The sequence below is a fragment of the Metopolophium dirhodum genome, chromosome 4, assembly GCF_019925205.1.
Source record: "Metopolophium dirhodum isolate CAU chromosome 4, ASM1992520v1, whole genome shotgun sequence".
NCBI lineage: Eukaryota > Metazoa > Arthropoda > Insecta > Hemiptera > Aphididae > Metopolophium > Metopolophium dirhodum.
The window spans coordinates 17,011,397-17,025,498 of record NC_083563.1 but is presented as its reverse complement, the minus strand read 5'-3'; positions in this window follow the sequence as shown (position 1 = coordinate 17,025,498).

Below are 14,102 nucleotides of genomic sequence, written 5' to 3'. Positions count from 1 at the left end.
TCCAACAAATATGGTTTTAATTTTAAAATATTTTTTTTATGGTTTTCACATGAAGCCTGTTTATATTTTATACCTACTATAAGTTTTAAAGCCCCACTTTTTGTTTAATACCAATAGAAATTCTTTTAATATCCCCAGAAACCAAATTGATTTAATTTCAAACTAAAATCTTTTATTTGTGAATTTTATCGGAAAACCTATACTCTAATACAATTATCATAATAATGATGTAACATAAAGTAATCATTTTAATAATCATTAATAATTGCACAATTTATTCACAAACCTAAATAATTCCTTATAATTATGAGGTAAAACGGTATAATAGTAAAACTATTGAATAAATAATAAATATATATGTAAAACGTATATGTATTATTTAATAATTTGCGAATTCCGTGGAAAAAAAGTATACATTAATTTATAAATATACCTATTATATTATGTTTGTTTCATCAAACAAAATATAAATTGTTTTCCATTGAGTTGGTATGCGGAATATTTTATCAACTATGTTCAATTTATTTGATTCGTTACAATTCGTTTTTTTATCTTCTGCCGAGAAAACTATATGTTGACGAGTTTAATTAATTGGTTCTGAAGGATTCTATCTATGAATTGCATCCCACATCATATCATTCTGTTATTATTATTATATATTCATCATTCACGATGATTCATTCTATTTACTTATTGTGTTGCTAAATAAAGATTGTAAGATGGCTTCTTTGTTTACATTTTATTTGAAATATACAATCTATATTTACAGTACAATAATAATACAAATATAAAAATTTAATACAACAATATATAAATGTTTATTAAAATAGCTAATATAACTTTAATAATATATAAAATAAGTGCAATAAGCATATATTATATTGAAGGTTGATATAGCATGAGTGACTTAAATAAGAATAGAACAAGCCATCAACATTTACAATGACACTTCAATGGATTTTTTTTGTAAGTTTTCTAAGTGAAAAAAATATGCTACTAAACGCTAAAGTATATTTATAAAATACAATATGTATACCACCTTCCACTTTCATTTCTACTAAATAATTAATAGGTAACGTCGTTTTAAAGTTAAAAAAAAAATGTATAACGAAAAACATTTTCTTAAATAACTTTTTCAGCATCATATTATAACTGTCGGTGATTGATTTTCTACCTCAAGGAATTTTATATTTGAATAAGTATAGAATTTATTTGGTACAATTGTATTGTTTCAGCCAATTTTTCAAATTATCTCCATAAAAAAATTAATGTGGACTCGTGTACCCAAATTTAAAGTTAGTGTCATCATTATCCATATTATTATTTAAAATCCAAATACCACTTACCCACTCACTCACTCATTCATAGCTATATCTCAAAAATTACAAACCATACGAACCTAAAATTTGGAATAGTGGTTCCTCTAATGTTCTTGATGTGCAAGAAGAAATGATTTTCCGATACACAAACTATTTTAAAGAGGTGGTCAAACTAAAATCCTGAGATTCATGGTGAACGTCGAAACTTTTTTTTATTTATAAATGGTTTCCATTGATTACTCGGGCATATCAGGTACAATTATGAATCACATTGTCGAGCTTATATGAACTCGAACAAAGAAACTATATATTAAAACCAAATGTATGTATGTAGCTAATATAATCAAAAACTACTCAATTGAATTTGACGAAAATCTCACAGATTCTTTTTAGAGATGTGAGTGTAGTGCTAAATCCAATCCCTGATTTTCGGTTGCCCGTCTGGGTCATATTATTTCACAAAGATTGGTAAACTGACGTCGGTTTGTCAGTGAACTGAGGTACACTGCCGTACACTAAAACTGAGAAACTCAAACTGAGATATAGCATAATATTACGTATATACTATATTATAGGATTTGCCACAAAAAAAAAAAAACTGGACCCGGGCGAAGCCGGGATATTTAGCTAGTATTATATAAATTCAGGTACGTATTTATAAAGTTCCAAGAAGTCACCGGTAATCCTCATTAGACCTTCCGAGGGAAAATCATATTCCAATAATGTCCACTCTTGTGAGACACGGGACGGGTGCTTACTGATAGAGTTGACAAAGGGGGCCAAAATCCTCGTCAGCTGCTAAGACCATCGCTTCTGGGTGCAAGCTTTGTTTGAAGTGGCTTTGTTGGAAAAGTGTTTCAACTTGGTGTCCAAGTGGAGGTCGAAATGCTCAACCTAGACGATGTGTCCACTGCAGCCGAAGTCCTAGAGGCCCTCCACTCTATACTATCCAAGATCGGAACGACACCACTACCAAAGCCAAGCACGATACAACAGGAAACTCGCGGATCTGGCCTACTCGCTCCGGGCAAAAAAACATGTCACCAAAAATGTCAAGACACGCTACCTCATTAATTACTAGAATTCCTGTAGGGTGGACTATGTGTCGAATCCACCCCAGGAATCCAAAGAGATGCTCTAGATGCCAGATGTTTGGCCATAACTTAAGGAGCTGCACGGCCCCAGATAAGCCTGTCGGACGAGCTGAGAAATCGGGGACGCAATGAAGGACTGCAAAAAGGCTGACGACACCTACGTGGCATGTGAGATGACGGGGCTTCCCAATGTCAGTCACAAGCCAGATTCAGGAGCCCATGCCGCTAAAAAGTTGGCTACGGGACTGAAAAGCCGAGGATTAACCTAAAAAGAGCATACGGCCCAGAAATCTGAGAATTTGTTGCATTTATCGACGACCATGACCGTTTCCTCCGTTTTTTGTGCCTGGTAAGGCGTATTCCTGGCTGGTGACTTTAAAGCAAATAACATTATCTGGGGATCAAATACAAATGACAGAAGAGGGGAACTCCTGGCCAACCTAATTGCAAGTCACGACCTGATCGTGACCAACACCAACAATGCTCTCACCTTCGAAAGGGGTCACATTTTACAGGGTGATTGTTATCTCTGGCTGGTCGATCCAAGATACCGTATCCCTAAGCGATCACTGGTACATCGAGTTTAGTCGTATGCCAACCGATTTCTTTCTGTCCCTGACTCGTCACCACAAGAGCCTGAAGTCAGCACGTCGGATGGTCAGTAAAGAAGCAGGGGAGTGCATCGCTTCAAACCTGCTGGTTCTCACAGATCTCGGTGATCCTGTCACGAGAGTCAGCGACCGTGGATGGAATCAACGAGTATCACATCAAAGCCTATACCGCATCAATGTCCCTAAGGCGGCCAGGCCCTTATATTAAAAACCCAGTCTACTGGTGGTTCGAGGACATTTCGGGGTTGCGCCGAACGGTCTTCTCGACCTACCAAGTAAAGGTAATGGGCCGATAGCCACAAAGCAAGGATGATGATTCTGTGCCTAGCAATCAGGAAAGCTAAGGAAAAAGGTAGGATGGACACATAGGTCGACAATGAACCCTGAGGCTTACCACCTGGTCATACAGAACTGGATAACAAGGCCTCCAGTTAGGCGATCAATGGGAATGAGCTGGTGGTTGCTGCTCATCTATTTCAAGATGCTCCGGTAGTTAATTGGGATTCCGAGCCCTCATTATATAACATTTTTGACGCGTTCGACGCATTCAATCAGGATACAGACGAGCTAGTGTTCACGCACCCACTCCCAGAGTTCACGGCTGATGAGTTTCTAAGAACGAGTAAGTGCCTCTCAGCAGGTAAGGCGGGAATTTCATCGGGGGTCTCTAACATAATGCTGAGGCGCGCAGTTGCGGTTAGTCCCAACTGTTTCAAGGAAGCGTACACTAGATGTCTGCGGGCGACGTGTTTCCTTGCCTGCGGGAAAAGGGCAACCTGGTGCTACTTCACAAAGGTCAAGAGAAACCCATGGATGCCCCCTAAAGTTACCAGCTGATATGCATCTAGAATACTCCAAGCAAGTTGCTGGAGAGATTGTTCATACAAAACTAGAGAATTATTTCGATGCTCAAGCGACGAGGAGAGCGTCAAACCAGGAAAGGAATACCTAACGAAACGACTGTTGCTTCGTCCTCGATGTCACAATCACAGCCGCGATGCAAGGGCGTACAAAGGACCTCTGTTTGCCCGTTACTCTTGATGTGAAAAACACCTTCAATTCGATCCGATGACCCGTTATCGACGTAGCCCTCAGGAGGAAGTCTACCTCTGAGTACTTGTTCGCGGTGCTGCGGTCCTTGCTGTCAGACCACGTAATATTAGTTAATGAGGCGGGATCCAGTAACCAGTAACCTGTGGTGTAGGAGGGTTCGGTCTTCAGGTCAATCCTGTGAAATACTGGCTATTATTACATATTGACAATGCTAGTGCCTGCAAGCGTCTACTTAGTTTTGCTTACTGATGAACTGGCCGTGGTTGATGTAGTGAGATCGGGACATTTACTAGAGGACTTAATCAACCCTGTGTTGTAATGTTGACCAGGAGATGGGTATACGCCCCCCGCCCCAGGGGCTTTCGATAGGGGGCCAAGCTTTCGCCTTGGAAAATTACTTCATGTGTTTGGGCGTCATTATTGACAGCAGACTGACGTTCGTGAGACATGTTGAAACCGTTGCGAAAAAGGCAACAAACTCAGCAACAGCTTTGTCAAGACTCATACTGAACTTTGGTGGTCCATGCCAATAGAAGCGTAAGCTTATCAGGTAGGTTGTTGTGAATAGCCAGCTGTTGTATGCAGCACTGGTGCTGGCGTCCATCGCTGTCAGGGCTGCAAGGAAAACGACACTAGAAATTTGGCAGAGATGTTGGGCGTCATTGTCTGAAGGCCAATGGACTAAGCGTCTAATACTGGATGGATGCCGATGGGTTGGGAGGACTCTGCCAAAACTTCATCTCCCGTTTGACATGACGCAATTCCTCCCTGCCCATAGCTGTTTTCAGCAGTATCTGCACAAGATGGGTAGAACCACAAGTCACTACTGCGTCCTGTGCCCCAGCGAGTCGGACACAGCGGAGCACACTATGCTACATTGCTCGCATTTCGACCAAATTAGTGTGGACACTGGACATGCAGACTCGGTTGGGACATTCATTAGCGGTTGATGACGTCCAGGGCATAATCTAAGGTCCCGTGTTCGAGGACCTACCGCATTACCCCAAGGACCACAGTCTTAGTCTAGGCAGTAGAAGCATAAAAGCTGCTGTATAAGATGGTTGGGGGGGAATAAAATGTCATAGCTATTATTATGAGTACATACAAACATATTATGTAAGTAGTGATATTACGTATAGTTATGTATTATCATGTTTGTATAAAATCTGTTCCAGAATAAAAATGACGAGATTATAATTTAAGATGAAACTTTTAAATGCATGCTTATATAGTTAAATAAAAGCTCTTTGGAGACGAATGCATCTTTATGCTGATAGATTTAAGTGCTTAGAGTTGGAATTTCCGACAAATAAATAGGGCAAGTGAATATATTATGAGTATTGAAAAGTTTAAAGTGTCTTAAAAAGAAAGTTTTACAATTTAGATAACATGGTATCGGAAATAGAACACATCATAACTTTACATTATACGGGGCGTATAATAACTTAGATGAAGTACAAAATATAACATAATAGGGTATAAGTATGAATAATAATTGCTCGAACAATATTTTTTTTCTTCAAATATTTAAAGTGCGTATTTGATTTAAAATGTAAAAGTGCAGTTTTGAGTTATTGAAATGTATGTATTAAGGCTATTGAAAGCGGGTAGTTTTTTTGTGCATTTAGACTAATAAACAGGAGAAAAATTTATCCCATAAAGATTCCGATTTTAATTTTGAAAAAATAATTGAATTTATTCCTCTTCTCTTTTCTAGGTTATGTAAGAAATGAATTTTCATTTTTTTTTTCCAGTAACATTAAAGTAAATGTGATATGTGAATGTTGAAAAAATAATTATATAATATTCTTAAAAATGATTTTACATAAATATAACGTATTAGTAATATACTAATATAGGTACTCTAGTACCTACCAACTTATTATACTCGGATAATGTATACATATTAATGATTATGCAATTTTAATAGATTAATATTGATTATGTGATATGTTATAAACTACATTTAAATAGTGAAATAATCATAGACGCCATTTTTCTGTTAATATATTGCTCTCAATAATAACCATTTCGAATAAATGGCGTTTACCCTTATTATTTATCATTATGTTCAGGTAATTTAATTCAATTTCGGTTTGACATTTTTAGTGTCTCAATATTTCAGTATATTATTATTTTCAGTTGGCTTTGTATAATGTAAAGGCATTGTATCATTCGACAGGATATATCGGATCGTCTGTTGCTAACATACAATTGCAATATCCATCTTGATAATGTGTGATTGAAAATAATTCCGAGTTTCATCGGCATACCGCTGCTAAATATGTACGTTTAAAATGTCACATCACTTAATCACTTAATAATATTATTGTGTCGGAATTAACTTGAATACCTAGCCATTAGTCTATTACTTATGCATGGAAATTCGTCATAATATTACTATATAGTAATGCAGTCGTTTCGTCTATACTATATCCCAGAAAATAACGATGTTACATGTCGATTGTCACGTCTCCCGCCGCAATACAAAAGCCAGAAGCCATTGTCATCATATTATTATCATGCGAAAATCAGTCAAACACACAAATAATGTCTCGTGTGACTATTTCTACTCGATGAACATATTATATTATAGCGCTACTATATATACCGTCACTCGTCAGTCTATTCTTCTTTTCTGAACATTATTACGCATAAATAGTGGTAATGGTATTATATGTACGATACAGCGCCATAAACAAAGCGTTGAGTGCTTTAACGAGTAAACCTGTTAAAATTAATCGATTAAAACATATTATTACTATTATTATTATCATCCAACATTGTTTTCCGCTGACATTTGTACGAGAAAAATAAATGTAAAGTCGACTTTATGCGCGTATGTCGCAGATACATTAACTTGATAATGTTTTCCACGATTTATTTGTTTTTAATACCGTTTCTGCAATAGACTCTTTATTTTACAAATAAACACAAACCAAAAAGCGAAGAAGAATTGTTGTCGGACCGGGAAGTCAAAACATACATACATTTTCCGCAAAATGTTACGTGTTCCTCGGTATTATTATTATAAATAATATATATTTTTTAAGAAAAAAGTCACGAACAATGGTTGGGTTATTTCTACTTCAAAACTGATAAAGATTAATTTTTCTTCTTAGTTTATCTTTTCCTTTAGTATAATAATCATGTTTTAGATTCAGAAAAATATAACCACGTTGTTGTGTTGTATTTTGTTCGGAATAATATTATGACGACCAACATAATAATATACGGTCGATTTTTGTTTCGAGTTGATTGTTGATTGTACGAGAAAATATTTTATAAAAACCCACATTTAACCCGTTGGACGTCAAATTTATATTATTAAATAATCATAGGCGCAAGTGCGCATATATATAGAGTCGATTATTTGTCAGGGGGGGAGGGGGCTAAACATTTCTCAATGGTTCAATCGATCCCTCCTGCACGCAATCACCTCGTTAAGAGTGACATCAGTTCAGCATATTTATTTTGTATCTATAATTAAATTAATACACCTTTCATTTATTTTGTATGCGTTTACTGCCGATAATATTATTATGTGTTATTTGTGTTTTTAATACTAAATAAATAAAACATTAAAATAATATAGGTGCCTGTATAGGCAGTTTATTAATTATGTATAATATTGTGAATTATGAAAAAAATTAAAAACATAAAATTGTTACAATTTATAGTTAAGAATATAAATGAAAAATTAGCGTAAAATATAATCGTAAGACTAAACAAAAACCAAGCACATAAATAATAAATTAATAACGCACATAATTTAACATTTTATAATCTAAATTCGTTAGCGTTTATAAATTGACCGTGCTTAATGCATTGTTAGTACTTAGTAGTTCGCAGTTTGTTAGCACTTTTGTTTTGTGGCTTGGATGGAAGTGATGGAACGTTTTCACCAATTCGCTGTACTGTAAACATAAAATGTACGCTGTTCAGACGGGTACATTTTTATCTACAATGCAATTATCAATCTACATTCAGTTCTCTAATTTATTTGTCATTTGACTTTTACAAACTTTTAAACATCCATAGCATTATAATATAATATACTAATAAATTATACTACAGTATAATATTGATTTTTTTTCATAGACACTAATTCACAATAATTATGTATTGTTTCAAGAACTCACCAACAGTCATCTATCTTTTAGTTATTATTTTGTAATAAATTAATAAGAAAATAATAACTATAATAATTCTAATAAAAACAACTATAATTATTAACTGTTAATTATATTTTAACGCACAATGATTTATTAGTATAGTGCGATAGGTTCAGTAAAGTATAAACTACAACTTTATGTACAATATTTTATTCTAGGTATTGAATTTGGTTTAAATAAAATCAACAGCTAAATGTAATAGCATTGATTATACATTCTATAGAAGGTACCAATTTTTAACCAATGATAATATAATGCATTATATAAATATTATGGTCCTAAAAATGTATTTCAAGCTAAAACATGTTAAAAAAACTGAGGGGCTATGGATAAAGCTTGGATAGATCAACATGAGACGTACCATAACGTATTGACTATACGTCACATTGTATTATTTCACTGTAAACGAAACGAAATTCAAAGTCAATTCACAAACACTATATTTTTATGTATAAGTAGTCTTATGAAATGTTTGGTCGTGAAAAAAATTCTTAACACTATTATTCGGAAAACGATCTCTGTATAGAACAATGACCATAATATCAAATAAATAATTATGCCTGATGTAATTTATAAATAATATACACGCTATTATAATGTATAGTACTTATATTAGAAATGTAGAACAGTCGAAATGTAATTTACGCAGAGCGGAGGTGGATTTTTAAATTCTCCGTCCGCAGACGGCACTCGGCGTGCCTATAATTTGTTTCATCACCGGTGTACCTACATAATAATAATTATTATTGTAGTAGTAATAATAACATAAAGTACTTGCTACAATGTGAACTATATGCACACGGGTTTCACGTTTCACAATCATCATTACTCGTTTGCCATCACGTCGCGGTATACTCGTGGTAATACGGTATTATAATATTATCGTAATATGCATATGGCACCTATAATACAATTGTAATATACTGTGTGGTAGTAATAATAATATGATGAGCCGGTATAGAAAGCGAATTAGGCACAGTGGTTAAATGGGGGGGGAGGTGGAGGGGGACGGAGTTCCCCTTCTTATTTATGGTAAGATTATGCGTCCCCTTTAATTTAAGTCTCCAAAGTCTAGGGGGACGCTTCTAAGTTTTAGTAATTTATTAATAAAGGTAAAAGGCTACCTATACCTATGTGAAATAATATTTATTATAATAAATTTAAATACATTATTAAATTGAAAGAATATGAATAGTTATATTTACTATGAATTATTTTTATTTGTTTTTTTTAATGAAATGTTTAAAATTAAAATGTAAACACATATTTTTTTTTTACACATTTTAAGCAATAATGAATTGCAATTTATTTTTTACTTAGCAGGCATTATGTTTTAAATCATTTTCCTTAGGAAGAAATTTGATTTTACATACTATTAACATACATTTTTGATGAACAAATTACGAAGGTGTGTGAAAGAAACAAATTATACCTAGTTGGTAGTGGATTTCTTTAAAAAGTTTGGTTAGATATAGACTTTGAAAGAACTCGGGAACGCTCCTCAATTTTTGGTAGGTTAGCCCCCCCTCAAAATATTTCCCACTTTAACCACTGATTAGACAACCCGACAATGAGCCACCGAGGAGGTCGTGTCGATATACTAAACGCGTACACCGTCGGTCGGAATAGGACTTTGTTAATTTGGTAAAACCGATAACTTTAAGTATGATTGATTAATGATATTGTGTTTTCGCGACGGACACTTAACTTAATTGTTTGTACGCGGACAGCGATATTTACGAACGCTCGCACGCTACTCTTTATTATTATACCATCGAGGTTTGTATCGCTTTAATATTTTAACACAATCGTTATATTATTATACGCTGTTGTACGCCAGAAAACAAATACCCGTCATCACAATATTATCTAGCAGAACGCGCCTACATGCGCACGGATAAATCGTTTTAATATTTCACTGGCATTGTATCTTCTGCTCCTCCGTGTCGTGTCCTCCGCGGATCTTAGTCAAAGAGAGCATATTGCCGAACGGAAATGTTACCCCGCGGGACCGGAAATATCCACTGTTCTTTTGTGAACGACACGTACCGTATTGCGGCGGGACAAAGAAACGAGCGCGGGCTCGAAGGGAAGCTCGGATTAATTTCCCGGGTGATAAATGCGATTACGCTGTACGTATAATTAATAACATTTTTCGATACGAATGGGAATTTAAAACATTTATCTTTTTTATTTTACACCGTCGATTATGATCATTAAAACAAGAGAAATGTAATTATTTAAATGACGGCGACAATTATGGTGTACTGCTGCGACCTTTTGTCGTCGAGGCATTTCACTTAGGTAGGTACTTAAATTAATTCACATTTTACCGGGGTTTTTATTTTTTTATTTTCAAGTATATATACTTGCGTAAGTTTTTCTACTGAAACAACGATTATTTTAAAATAATTATATATTAATTTGTTTTTCTTAAATACCGAAAGCTGTAATACGTTTTAAATTGATCAAATCTTAAAACGATAGGCACCTACTTAACTAAATAATTTTCAAGTCATGAATCATGAAACTCTTTCCTTTTAATACTAAATCGCATAAATTCCTCATTAGTTATTAATATTCTTTAGTAATCATCCATATGAAGGAAAAAAACCGACTTCAAGTTATAGATGGTATCGTGGTATATTAAGGGTGAGCACTGAGAAGTATTCGATGTGATGGTTATGACTATAGGAAGTGGAATGAGATGAAACATGGGAGGGTACTTGACTTCTGTAAAAATATAAAGGTAGTTAAGGCTGGCGAGGAGATCAGGTGCATCTATTGAACCATCAAAAAGAGAGGTAATAAATCCAGTTGTTCGCTTCGTGACGACGTGAGAAAAGTAAGGGAATATTCAACGCGCATTGGATGTGGGCAGAAGGAGTAACTATGGCGAATGTGCTCAATTATATATAGGATGAGTGCGAAAAGAATCGATTTTGTGTTCCGATCAAACCTTAATTGGTCCTTAGAAAGATAAGGATGCTAAACTACCAAGCTATATTTTACACTGTTACAGTGTCATTAACTTATATAGGTATATGTTGTAGGTAGGTATACAATAATTTGTAATCATTATTATTTAAAATGTAATTCACATTAGGGATTTACTTTGCCTTGGGTGGTATATATGCGATAATACGTAGTATACTCTTATTGTAACTACATACATACATATATTAATTTTCTATGAAGTATATATAGTAGGTAAATATATATACTATATTGGGGTGTGATACAGTGACGTTCTTTTACCATTTGCCTATGGGTACAGGCATATTGTGTCAGACTGACGTATTAAAAATCAACATGTTGGTGTGGTGGTTTAATTTACATTTTGTTGGTATAAGGTTAAAGCAGCGATGAAATTTCCTATAATCTTCTCAAATGTTACGTATGAGCGTGCCTTGCGCCTGCGTATCTCGTGAAAGTCTGGAACAGTTTATTTTTTTAAAAAAATAACATCATCTCTAGAAAGAAGCTATACTATTACAATCTGGCGTTAGAAAATATACTATAAAAAAAAAAAAAATGTAATGTATTGACACTGGTCGGGGACGATTTACACGTTCGATTATTTCACTTACGTACGGCGTACTTTGTTACAAATTTACAATATATATTATATACGGATGAGCACACGATGATGCAATATTATAGGTATGCCATACGACTATTATCACAAAATGACATTATGATATATAATCATTATTTTAGTATCTGGATACCAGCGTACTGCACATTGCTATCGTCAGCTCGGTGGAAACATTCGTTCGGCCCTAGGAGAACATTTCACGTAATATCTACAACGAATGTAGTATGTACTATGTACAATGTACAAATGTTTAATGGATTGTACGGTGTGATTAGTGGCAGCCGGCTACAGCTAAGTTTATATAATCGAAAGGCCAAGTAGCGCGAGGTTCAATGTCATCGCTGCGACTATACCTGCAGGCTGAAGTTCGTTAGACGGTTGGCTCAGTTCACAGTCCACAGGTTGCATTTTGGTTTTTTTCTTTAAGTTTCATTCCATCAGCCTCCAGGCCTATAGTTATACAACCGTCGACGTAAGTCAACGCGAGAAGAACACCGTATGCTATCCACATCCGTTTGCTGTCTACGATTACGAATATTATCGAACTAGAACTGTCTAAATTTACCTACGTATTTCCATTGATTAAATTATTATATACTATAATAATATGACGCACTCGATAAAGTCATCAAAAGAGGCGAGCGTCATACTTTTACAGTCTAGATGAACAGCGTGAATCATTTAATATTATTATTGTTCTATCTTTGTATTGTTTTATAATAGTAGACAATATAATATAGTGTGATGTTTAGAAGGAAAGGGTAATTTTAAGTTAAAATTATAACTCATACATATTATTGTGATTTATTATAAACTTTGGTGTTCATCTAATATATATTATTTTCTAATTCAATGTTCATAATATTCCATAGAAGTAGGTAATTGACATTCGGGGCCGGAGGAGAAGTACTGGCAACATGGTTCCTTCTCCGGGCCTCGATACCACGGAAAAAAAAGAAGAAAAAAAAGAAAAGGAAATTGACATTATGAAATGTGCACGCATAGTTTGAATTGTACAAGTACTTCAGTTTAACCAAAATGATTTATTTATCGTTGCGAACAATGTTTAATACAATCTTAATCGATGCCTTACTAATTATCATTATTTGTAAGTTTAAACTTTAAAGTAACAACTTTTGGTCCTAATGTACTAAAATCGATACAAGTTTGGAAGTGCTAACTGCTAAGTAGGTATACTTCGACACCTTGCCCTCGGCCAAATTATTCTTGTGGACCACGTACTTACCTGTACTAATCAAAAATCTATGTATTTAGTTTTGTATATATATATTTAAAGTAATACAATACGTAGTACCTATATAATATGTAGGTATGTTATGTATTAATTTGATTACACGTCAATAGATACGTCCATTAGGTCTTGCCATTTTCAGTTACTAGTTTATTCTATATAAATACTAGGAAAACATATTGATACTAATGACTATAAGTTTATTACTGTTCGTATACTTTAGAGATTTATTTTTCATTATTTATTGCTCGTGAGGACTCATTTGGTCATGAAGAATTTAAGAGGTTCGATACAGGCATTAATTTAAGTGACATTTGGAAAATATGTAAAAATAATATATTATACACACATTTATATACCTACCAAAAAGTAATTCAAAATAATTTACAAGTGATCTTATGTCTGTAGTCGTACTGCGTAATTACGATATCAGTATAATAATATATTTTCTATATTATAGAAAAACTGTTTCGTGTGGAAAAGAACTGATAAGGCTACATCTATATGGTTATAAAATCAATTGTTTACCATTAAAATAAGACCATGTCCTCTTCTTTTAATGAAAATTGGATATCTTTCTAGAACTTAATCAAAAGTTGTAGGTATTGATTTCAGGTCGAAAAGGTTTTTAACAAACACAATTATATGCGTGTCATCATCTTAGAAGTAAGTAATTTACGTGTAACACACATCATTTAGTTAAAAGTTGATTTCTTTATGTTTTTACAAGATTTTTAAACACATACAAAGTCCAACTTGAAAGTAATATCTCATGTTGCAGTCATGCAATTTTTTTTTGTTTGAAAAATATACATCGAATCTAATACCACAGGTCAAGTGTAAATCGACTATTGTAGAGGAAATCTTTCCCCTTTGCGCTTCCAGTCGATTATATTATTATTATTATTATTACTATATATTATTATTATTATTATTACTATATATTATTATTATTATTATTATTACTATACATTATTATTATGAATAATAATAATAATGC